At 44.9% G+C, this 12,388-nt stretch overlaps 1 protein-coding gene across 1 annotated transcript in view; it reads left to right on the top strand.

The window, feature by feature from the left end:
- The window catches only part of SYNDIG1 (synapse differentiation inducing 1), a 925,443-nt gene that overhangs the window by 848,669 nt on the left and 64,386 nt on the right, over positions 1-12,388 (top strand). The window lies entirely within an intron of this gene.

Genomic DNA, 12,388 nt, shown 5'->3' with positions numbered 1-12,388 from the left:
AGCAGAGCAGCAGAGCAGCAACAGGGAGACATGGAGGTGATTTTGATTCAGCGTGCACGTAGACGCAGAGCCCTGCAGCAACAACAGCAGCTACAACAACAACAGTAGGGACCCCAAAAACAGCGCAGAAGGCAGGAGAGGATATTCCACCCAAGAACAACCCTGCATGGCCTCAGGGAACACGACATCATCCAGAGGTACCGGTTGAACTGGCAGGCCATTCAGCAGCTGCTGAGAAATATTGAACAGCAGTTGGCCCCCACTTTGGTGACACCCCGCACCATCCCAACAGAAACAAAGCTGCTTGCCGTACTTCACCTGCTGGCAAGTGGCTCGTTTCAGACAACTGGTGCCCTGGTTGGTGGAATATCACAACCATCATTCTCTGCATTCCTGCCAAAAGTACTGGATGCCATCATTCGCCTGACACCCCGCCACATCTGCTTCCCTAACACACTGCAGTAGCAGCAGGAAACTAAACAGGGGTTCTACGCCATCAGTGGCTTCCCACACGTCCTTGGTGCAATCGACTGCACACACGTACGCCTTGTGCCACCTGCTGCAACAGAACACCTCTACCGCAAAAGGAAGCACACACATTCAATCAACGTGCAGGCCATAGTCGATCACCAAGGACTGATCAGCAACATCGTGGCTAAATATCCTGGGAGTGTACATGATGCATTCATCTTCCGTCACAGCACCATCAACCAACACTTCCAGGATGGACGGTATGGCAATGGACTACTTCTTGGTAAGGACAAAAATCAAACTCATATACACACTGCACAGCAACCCTCTAGGACAAACGACACATACACCACATTAGCAACACCTAGCCAGGAACACACTGAGGTCCTCACATCACTAGCCATGTGTCATAAGTCACCATCGAACCTGTCGCACATTGGAATGTACTCCACAGCTTAATGTGAAGACATTAATGAGTGTGGTTGCCTAAAGGTCACCTTGCAAATTGGAAGTGTCACAATAACCTGTACATTAACACATTGCATAAGTCTTAAGGTATGGGATGTCCAGGGTAATTTCATATGAACGTCTTAACTACACTTTCATGTTTTAACTCTGCATGGAACTATCATCTCACCCCCAGTGAAGACACACGGACACGTGTATCACAAGTCACAATGCAAGGGAGGGCACACTGATATGAAAATCAAAATACAGACTGCTGACAAACGGTTAGCTAACAAACACTTGCTCAGCCAAGGAAAAAACTCAATTCAAAACTTTTCCCCTACAAGTATAGGTTGTCACATTAGTACACAAAAGAGTCACAGACAACACAAGACAACTACTGCCATCAAAGGTCTGTACAAGAGTGCTTTCTACATCTAATTGATCCCATTCTGTGTTTCTATTTCAGCTGATCAGGGGTATGGCATCCAGCCTTGGCTAATGACACCATTTGGGAACCCCACTACTGCTGCAGAGCGGGCATACAACGACGCCCATAAGAGGACACGCAGCATTGTTGAGCGGACCTTTGGGATCCTAAAGTCAAGGTTCCGCTGCCTTGACATCACAGGCGGTAGCCTACTCTATTCCCCAGAGATGGTCTGTAGGATCATACTCACTTGTGCCATATTGCACAACATTTGTGTAAAAAGGAACATTCCCCTCCTTGAACCAGACCCAGACATGCCTGAAGATGACGAAGAGGAGGATGCTGGCCGGCAACAGGAGGGGGAACAACCAAACACGGCAGCTGGAGTGCGTAGGCGCCAACAGCTTGTAAATATTTTTTTTTCATAATTTCTTATATCAACACTTATTGCACAATTGTAAATAAACACAGATAACAAACACCACATCATGCTTTGGCCTATTCATTTCTGCCCACCTTTAGTTTGAAATTGCTGAAGAAGAATGTCGTCTCATTGAGCAATAATGACATAACACTCATCACACAAAAAATATACACCACAAATGTCTGCACAGAGGGTAGGATGTTACATGATACATTACCATCCACAGAGGCCAACAGGAGTACAAATGTGGCAATGACTCATGCCTGATCCACACACCTGAGACAGTCTCTCACTCAGCCCAAAAATGTAGATCATTTGAAAGTCTCATTACACGTGTTCAGTGACAGGGTGGGATCATCCATGTGTACGTGACCATGTCCTCAATGGCTTCTCTCAGTATTTGATATAAACAATACCCAATTGGAACAACATTAGCTGCCACTAACTCATGAGGAGACCTTGAAGTTACAGTGACAACATACACCCAGACAGTTGATAGTGGATCCACATTTGCATACACATATAAACATATGTCATCCAATCAACCAAATATTTGCAAGCAGCCCATCCCAGTAGTGTCCCAGTTCGAACCTAGCAGGAAGAATGTAACATGCCACTAAACCAGGTAATGCATAAAGGGCCACATACATCAACAACCTATTTGTCATCAGCACATGAGGAACGCTGAGATTTAGCAAACATAGTCAGTGCAAAATGGTATGTCAGATTGCTCCAAATAATCAATAGGGCAAACGTTAAATTGGCTAATGAGATGAATGAATGGCTAACAGTGATTCATACCCTATGGCCTTCCTTTAGCCTGCTGCTGCAGGTTTTGCATAACAGAATAAATGAAAGCCATGGATAAATTAGCAAATCTGGAAGGGCACACCCTAGGGTGCTGGGGGCCTAAGTCCACCTCTACCGCCCCCCAAATATACAAGAATCATGTGCTTGTGAAGTAAACACATGCATAAGGCGCATGTGTGGCCTACATGTCAAAAGTCAAACACAAATCAGATACACAAAATCATAATAGGACATGGTTAGCCCCATAAAAAGTGTAAGTGACTATTGCACTCCCTGTTTGGACTATAGATAAATGCATTACCATGATAAATGTGGACACATTTTTGAGAAGGAATACATCATGGTATCCCATTCATCATTTCAAAATAGCCATCAGCAATTACCCAAAATATGTGTACAAATATGGTTAATAAATGTTTTGAGGTATCATAAATATTACAGTGTGAATGCCTTCTATACATCCAATAAGGGACATGTGTCATAGCTAACCACAAATGAAGACATAATTTAAAAATGCGTCAAACTTCCACGCATACAGCATGGTCGTCATCATTTTTTCACGTACAGGAGTGCACAGAATGCAGAGTCAAAAAATATGATATGAAAAATAATAAATTAATAAGGTACATGACATGTCCACCATATTGTCCATGATGTGTCAAATTTCCACGCATAGAGCATGGGCGTCATAATTGTTTCACGTACAGGAGTGCACAGAATGCAGAGTCAAAAAATATGATATGAAAAATAATAAATTAATAAGGTACATGACATGTCCACCATATTGTCCATGATGCGTCAAATTTCCACGCATACAGCATGGGCGTCATACTTTTTTCACGTACAGGAGTGCACAGAATGCAGAGTCAAAAAATATGATATGAAAAATAATAAATTAATAAGGTACATGACATGTCCACCATATTGTCCATGATGCGTCAAATTTCCACGCATACAGCATGGGCGTCATAATTTTTTCACGTACAGGAGTGCACAGAATGCAGAGTAAAAAAATATGATATGAAAAATAATAAATTAATAAGGTACATGAAATGTCCACCATATTGTCCATGATGCGTCAAATTTCCACGCATACAGCATGGGCGTCATAATTCTTTCACGTACAGGAGTGCACAGAATGCAGAGTCAAAAAATATGATATGAAAAATAATAAATTATTAAGGTACATGACATGTCCACCATATTGTCCATGATGCGTCAAATTTCCACGCATACAGCATGGGCGTCATAATTTTTTCACGTACAGGAGTGCACAGAATGCAGAGTCAAAAAATATGATATGAAAAATAATAAATTAATAAGGTACATGACATGTCCACCATATTGTCCATGTAGCGTCAAATTTCCACACACACAGCATGGGCGTCATAATTTTTTCACGTACAGGAGTGCACAGAATGCAGAGTCAAATATAAATTTTCATATATGTTTCTCATATTTGCCAGGAACTTATAATTCTACACTAGAACTGTAAACTCAGCCTCACATTAATGTAAGGGAACAATGAAGAAATTACTTTTGACTCTGCATTATGTGCAATGTTATGCGTCAAAAAATCTGACGCACAATCTGTATGCGTGAAAATATGACGCATAACGGAAAAATAAAAACGGCGGCCATTTTATGCAGGAAGTGATGTAATAGGATATCCTGTTTACAAAATCTGTACTGTGAGTTTACTTTCACTTTCACTTTGCAGTCTCAGATTTATCTAGACTGTGTGGTTGTGTGAAAAGTGTAGTCCTGTGTTTAACTGCTTTTGTGTCCTGTGTACTTGTATTTTGTGTTTTTGTGATCATAGTCTTGTTGTCTAATATTGTCTTAGTCTGTTTAGTATACTTTTGTCCAATCCTGTTTTTGTTTGTATTGTCTGTGGGAGTCTGTTCTGGGTAGTTTAACTTTGGGGTTAGTTGGGCTATTTTTCTTAAGTTTTCTTTTTCCTTCACTACTCTACCTTTCCCCATTTCCCACTTTTACTTGTTTGTCTCATTTTTCACCTTTCAATTTGTTAATATGTCAGGTAGGCCTCGGCTTGGCAGGATGGGTGAGGAGGAATTGGGGGGATTCATTTGGCTTGTTTGCCATTTCCTCCCACTCATGCTGGTGGCTGGGGGCCGTGTGATACAGGGGTATCACACGGAGGCACGTAAAGTCCGGTGGGGGAAGGTGCGCCATCACCTGGTCCGGGTGTACGGTAGCATTAGGAATGAGCATCAACTAAAGCACCGCTGGGCTGATCTCCTATCCAGGGAGCAGGACCTGCTGGACCACCTGGGAATCAGGATTGGTGGCCATGTTGGTGAGTATAAATCAATTACATGTGAATAATTGAAAGCTGTGTGGGGACATGTGATGATTGTTACCCAATCTGCTAGATAAGTAGCTGACTGTGTGTAATGCTAGGGAAACCTAATGTGTATTTGTTGCACAATGTGTAGGAAGACCAATGCTAGTAGTCAGATGGCTCATGTTTTCAACACATACCGGATGCCTGTAGCTGTATGTAATGTAGTGTTGCCTTTGTGTCAGACAAGCGACACGTTAATGCCTCTATTTGAACTCTACAGGTCATATTTGCCAGTGAGAAAGTTATGTTGAAACAACATACCTACATATGTAGACGCCATAGCTAGACAGAAAATTGTAAACCCATGATGATGCTATAAATGTGTGGTGCCTTCACGTCACATGAAGTTAGCTATGTTGTCCACACATATGTCACATGTGTGTCTGGTTGCTGTGTGTTGAAAATGTCCACATAGCCTGTTTGAGTTTGAGGGGTCATGCAGTCCTCAAGCAACCAGCTTTTGGATGTCTCTCTGGGATGCACATGATGAGATGAATGCAAGCCATTATTGTTGGGGCATACTAATGGAGGTGTATCTTTGACAACACATGACTGTCCTGGCCACTGTATGTGTGTAGTAGGGTGTGTAACTGTAGCAGGAGACTCATCCAATGTTAATGTTGATTAAAAATTCATCCATGCAGTATGAGCATGTGTGAAAGTGTATCATTACCATGTCATATTCACACAGTGTCATAGTAACTGCAATTATTTGTCAGTGCACGGAGTCTGAGTATATTCTTCCTTTCATGCTTTACAGGTGGACCAGCACCGTACACCGTGGGAGAGGTGGCACATTTTGAGGACCCCGATACCTACAGTGAGTGTGGCCTGAGTGCTATTTTTATTGTTTGCTAGTGATGCATGATGGACTACTGTGTGTTCAACAGAATTCATGATTTGATGCACTGCCCGTTCATTGGCATTGTTGCTTTAGTGGGATTTCAAATATCTCTTCTGTTTCTGTAGACCAATACTTAGCCATCTCTCAGATTTAGGGGCTGTAGGTCATTCCAGTCGGCCCGCTATGGGGAATGGGATGAGTCATGTGGAATACACTGGTTAATGTAAGAGTTGGTCTGGGACTTGGCTTGAACTGAGTCTGCATATCAGACTGACATTCTCCCAGATAGCTTTGGCAAATGGCTTGTATGAAATATGCAGCTTCCTAGTTGAGGATGCACTGTGTACACTGTAGGTTGGATCTTCCGGGGGCATGTACTTCCACAAGTTGAACTAGAAGTGTGTGTGACTAGAGTGCAATGGCCTAGGTGTTCAGTCGACTCATGATCATGGGTGTTCTTGCTCCTCTGTGTGTGTGGTAAAACATGCCTCACTGATAGTATGTGATGTTGGCCTGAGTCAGAGCATTTTGACATGTGTGGACCTTGGATATGACAATGTTTGGCTGACTCCAACGTGTTGCTAGCCCTTCATTGGTGTTGTGTGTGGAGGCAAATACTTGTTGACCTTACTATACACTCCTGGGTGTGCATTGAACCTGGGATTGTTGGTTGTTCTTCCCACCCCACCCTCAAAGACTGCCATGTGATTGGGAATAGGGTACCTAGGACTGTAGCAACCAGTATGTTACACGTACTTGTGACCTTTTGCAACTTTGTTTAGAACCTAGTGTACACATTCGGTTATGGCCCATGGGTTCAATATTTGCAAACAACAAATTACAAATGGCATTGAGTGAGGGTTGTGATAGTTATCACATAGAGTGACATATGTAGTGAAGTCAGTATGCGGAAGAGGTTCAGCCATAATGTCAGCTGCATTAGGCATTATTTGGATGAGTAGTTTAGGCTGATGTCATCCATCATGTAGAGACATGGATATGCTAGGTGTGAGATGGCCTTATGTATGCAGGCTTCACATGTACTTCCTCTGAGACTTTAAATGAACTATGTTGTGACAATTGCTGTAACAAATACAGTACAAGCAATGTACAAATAACCCATTGTGCTATTCCACCCAATGCAATTCCCATGGTAAATATTTGCCATATCTCTTCACAGCTGCAAACATGAGTGCCGCAGATAGACACCAATTTGAGAGGCGTGCCATGCGATACCGGCACATCCTGCAGGTGCAGTCGGGGTACAGGAGGATGGACCGAAAATACCAATCAGATCGGGCCTCCGGGGCATGGTGGGCCTCACCACAGGGTGGCCCTACATTGCCCACAACAGCCACCACCACCACATCCACCAGGTCTCCCCAAGTGGCCCCAGCAACGTCGGGCACAGTTGACCCTGGCTCCTCATCAAGACCTGGACCCAGCCATGTTCAACAACCAGGACAGTCCAGTGGGCATTCAACTGCTGGCACAAGGTCCACCTCGGCCGGCACACAGACTGCATCAGCCCCTCCTGTGGACCCAGCCGCATTCCTGGCATTGAGCCGTAAATTGGACAAGGTGTTTACAAAGGTGGACAAGCTAAGCCAGGATGTGGCATATATAAAAAAAAGGGTTCGGTCCATCAGGCGGACCCTACGGAGGGCCAACCTCTAGGACATTTGCCATGTTTAACTTTTACCCCTCCCCTCTCTCCTCTTTCCTATTTTGTACTGATAGTTGGGTTTTGGGGATTAGTATTAGGTTAGTATAGGTAGTTAGCTTAGTTAGTGTTAAGGAAGAGGGTGGGGGGTCCTTATTCTTTCTATCTTTATTTTTTGTGTGGGTGGGTGGGTGGGTGTCAATGTTGGGATTCCTGTTTGTTTAAAAAAAAATATATATATGATTGTTTAGGATAGTATAGTATGTGTGTAGGTTAGTAAGTGTTGTCCTGCATGTGTCCTGTCTCATAATGGTGGGTGGGGGGTTGATGTTTAGATCGTTTAGTTATATGTGTAGAGTAAGTTTAGCTTAGGTTAGTTAGGGACAGTTGTGGGTTAGTAATAGTCAGGTTAGATTAGTGTAGGTATTACTTTTCCCTTAGTTGCCTCTTGTGTGAATAAATAGTAATAAATATATAGTTAACCCTTTACATGATGCGTTAGGTGCTACTTTATCATGGCCTTGACATCAGTGTAGGTGAATGTTTTTGTATGACATTAGTGTCCTATGCTAGCCCTCCCCAGAAAATGGAGGTTTAACATGCCAGCTACCCGTGTGATAACTTGGTAAGTATCCACCATTTGGGAGACCCACCATTGGTAGTTTGCATCGATCACCAAGGTTTTGTGTTGGTGAGTATGTATTCTACTTCACAAAGTGTGCTTCCAGACTTGTTATTGTGGGCAATTTTATAGGTCGGACTGCAGTGTGATGTTCAGGGAGATCTTTGTAGATGAGGTGTTGTTAACACTCTTGTCTTGTTGCCTTCATTGCTGACCTACATCATGTGTGTACTAATTCAGCATGACTTTCCTTCATGGAAGTATACTCAGAAAGGGTGATTGATGCAGTGTTATTTTTTTATGTTTGCTTACATTTTGCAGCATAATTTCATGTTTTAGTATTGCATGGTGCCTACATATCTCAGCCACCATTAGTTGACTAGAATTGCTATAGATGGTGCATTATTCTGTACGACACAGCATGATTGTGTGTGGTTTGTCCCTTCATCAGTTATTCTCCTCAGTATGGTAAGGCTATGATGCAATCCTGGCCACTGCACAGATGTATCAGACTACATGATGTCAGGACAGTTGTACTGACAAGCTACATGGTTGCCACACAGGCACTTTGGAGTTATGTACTGCACAGTTGAAGTGTGAAATAACACACAGACATATTAGGTGTGCAAGTGCTATTTATTGATAGGTGCTGTAGTGCAAAATGTCCATTGTCCATGTTTGCTGGGTCCGTTCTGGTGCATTCTTACATGGTGATCCTACTGAAGGGGTGTGGATGAGGCTCCTGACATGCTGGGGTGATGTCACAGACAGTGCAGAGGGACAGGAATTGGCAAATAGTAGGAGAGAGACATTCACTGGCAATGGTGACAAGTCATACAGTGGATAGCAGAACAGTCATTGAGTGTAGTTGTAGTGAGACTGGCATTTGACAAAACGTAGGACCTTGGTCAAAGTAGGCCATGGTGCAGGGACTAGTGCTTCCGGGTACTCTTCCGTGAGAATGTGATCTGTTCCATGTCTTCTTCTTCTGATGTGTGTGTTGCCTGGTTTGTCCTTGTTGTTGTTGGTTGTGAAGGGGCAACACACACCTCAGTGTTAGAAGACGTGGAGGCAGACATCCCGGGGGCTGCTCCCTGTGGAGTTATTAAGGGCAGTACTGCAGCAAGGAGGGCCTGCTGGTTTTTGAGAATAGCAGCCACATCACGATGGTAGGCAGCCAGGTCGGCCCTGAGGGGTTCAATGTTGCATTCGTGCACACGTTGACTGGATTGCAGTTGTAGGTGTTGTGTCAACTGGTTGACAGCTGTGCTGATTTCCTTCAGTGTTTTGGCAAGTTCCTGCAAGAGAGATGTTCGGGCTTCCATAGCAGCTGCCTGATCTGCAAATGACGTCATGCACAAACGCACCCACTCAAGGCTGGCTGCCATGTTTTGCATCCCCACCCGCACCTCCTTTGCCAGCTCCAGCTGTACCCCAACTACAGTTCTTTCAAAGCTGGTGCCAGTGTCGTCAGAGTCCTCAGCTGTGTTGGAGCTGGCAGGTCTTACAATTGGGGTGGTGGGTGGTTCTTCTGTGATGGCTGCTTGTTCTGTGCTCCTCCTTGTGACTGAAGGTGGGGTCTGGAGGGTTTCAAGGACCTTTTGGATGGTCTCCTGGGAAATATTTATGGGCTCGTCATCCATGTCATCAGGGAAATCAGGGACAGGCATATCGGCAGGAGATCCATGTTCCTCTGCAATGAAACAGGGTATAATTAGTGTGTCTGTGTTGTGACAATTTTGCCATAACATGCAAGCCTTTGGATGACTTAACTTTGTGCTCTGGTTTGGTATTGGTATCTGCTGTCCTTCATATGGGCATTGTTATAGGCCTATGGCCCACCTGTGTGTCACATGTATGATATAGAGTTATCAGACTTGTCTGCCTAATTGCCTCTAGGTGTTGCTTTGTACCAATTTGGGAATAGCCATCTTTTTGACCTACTCGTCCCTCCGTGTATATCTATTCTTGTTGGAGAGACATTTTGTCGTGTGGGCTCTCATTATCCTACATGAGATTACTGGCTTTCTAGGCAGCAGGATAGCTAATGGTGTGGGGGACTGAGTCTGACCCACTTGTAAATGACTCTGTCACCCTAATTCTTTCTTTTTGCTCTGGCTAACTAGCAGTGCCTCATGTCTCCCACGGCAAAGAAATGATTAGACAGCCGAGCGCATGACATCTTTGGAACTTCACAGGGAAGTCGTGGTCACTCAGATCCAAACTAATTCTCTCTTTTCCAGTATGATCTCATATACAAATGACAAAGACAGTATTTGTTTTATATGATGATTTCATAAAACAACTGACTTTTAGATAATTAGGTGTGAGCCACAATAACCCAAACAATACAACATGATAGAATTGAAATAGTCACCAGGAGTGTAAAACATTTGAACAAAGCTATAATGGTGCCTAACTGTTTCTACTCTCCCTCTGCTTGTTCTATTTAGAGCACAGCATGTTAAGCTTCGAGCTTGCCTGTCTGAATCACTGAGCAATGGCCTGTGATCTGGTTCAGCATCTGCAGCAAGGCAGGCAGCGTCTAGTTGTGGTTCTCTGTTCGGAAACTCCCTCTTGCGTGTATTGGGACAAGGAAGTGATTTTAAAACTAACATGTCATCGTGATGACAAAATGTCCCTACGCAGGAATGCCAAATCTGAACTCCTACCACGTCTATCGGCAATGTACCAGACTGTGGGGGTCATTCTGACCCCGGCGGCCGGTGGCGGCCAGGGCCACCGACCACGGGACCACCGCCAACAGGCTGGCGGTGCTCCCACGAGCATTCTGACCGCGGCGGTTCAGCCGCGGTCAGAGGCGGCAAGTCGGCGGGCTCCCGCCGACTTACCGCTGCTCGGGGGAATCCTTCATGGCGGCGGAGCGGATTCTGACCCCCCCTACCGCCATCCTGTTCATGGCGGGAAAGCCGCCATGAACAGGATGGCGGTAGGGGGGGTCGCGGGGCCCCTGGGGGCCCCTGCCGTGCCCATGCCAATGGCATGGGCACGGCAGGGGCCCCCGTAAGAGGGCCCCGCAAAGTATTTCAGTGTCTGCCTTGCAGACACTGAAATACGCGACGGGTGCCACTGCACCCGTCGCACCTTCCCACTCCGCCGGCTCGATTACGAGCCGGCATCCTCGTGGGAAGGGAGTTTTTCCCTGGGCTGGCGGGCGGTCTTTTGGAGACCGCCCGCCAGCCCAGGGAAAAACTCATAATACCCTCCGCGGTCTTCTGACCGCGGAGCGGTATAATGGGGGCGGAATTCTGGCGGGCGGCCTCCGCCGCCCGCCAGAATCAGAATCACCCCCTGTATCCTTGACTGGAGCACAGAGTGAATATGTTATGGAGAACTCCAGTGCTGAAGTAGGCAAAACAGTGTGATATGAATAAAAAACAACACCGTAGAACTGGCTATTTGCAAAATAACTGATACGAAGCCTAATAAAAAGCATTTAGTGCAAAGTGCACAGAAGCTCTAAGCTGTTAGCGAATGAATAAAAGTACATTCAGGGCAAAGTGCACAAAGGCATAAAGCCTGAAGCTAATGCGCAAAGTATATGTAAAACTTACCACACTACACTTTGACTGGCTGTGGGTGTTGTGAATGCCCTGGCAGCACACTTGCCTCTCAGGACCTGCCCCAAACACTTTTTATTCACATTGACCTAAATGTACATGTTATGTGGCATATCCTATGCATGGCAATGTTAGGATGTGGTATAGATGTAAACATTGTTGATGTTTCCAGATGATGTTGGGTAATGTGTGTTTAATTGGATTGCCCTGTTTATCGTTTCAAAGTCCTATTTGGGTCTCAGACTGTGCAGGTGTGTTTCAGTGACCAGTTGCATGTGTCCCCTCCTCAATGTTGTTGTCTGAGCAGTATGACATTAGTGATGTTGCCTTGTTAGCCAGGCACGTGAGGGACCCTGACGTATGCAGCATGTGTGTGTCCTTAGTGCTGTATGGCTCCTATTGCTGTTTACTTTGGCTGATGTATGTGTCAACTATGGGCATTGGCATTTGAGTGTACTGGTGCCTTTGTCTTATTTCTAGAAATAGTTGCAGATGTCATCCTCACCCCCTAATTTAGGTATGTATGTTCCATGGGGAGGTTCCTGCCATTTGCTACTATAGCTGCACAGAGATCAGAGGTGTTATTGTCAACTGTTGTCGCAGTTACATTGCAGTTGTTGTTTTGGCTACTGGATTACTGATAGGGACCTAGTTGATGTAGGATACATTTTGACTGACGAGTGCCTGGATGTAAGTTTGACGTAGTGGCCTTCCCACCTGTCGCTGCT

This window comes from Pleurodeles waltl, chromosome 5, assembly GCF_031143425.1.
Source record: "Pleurodeles waltl isolate 20211129_DDA chromosome 5, aPleWal1.hap1.20221129, whole genome shotgun sequence".
In the NCBI taxonomy this organism is placed as follows: Eukaryota; Metazoa; Chordata; class Amphibia; order Caudata; family Salamandridae; genus Pleurodeles; species Pleurodeles waltl.
Note: the sequence above shows the minus strand (reverse complement) of the source record. Positions and strands in the feature narration are given on the sequence as shown.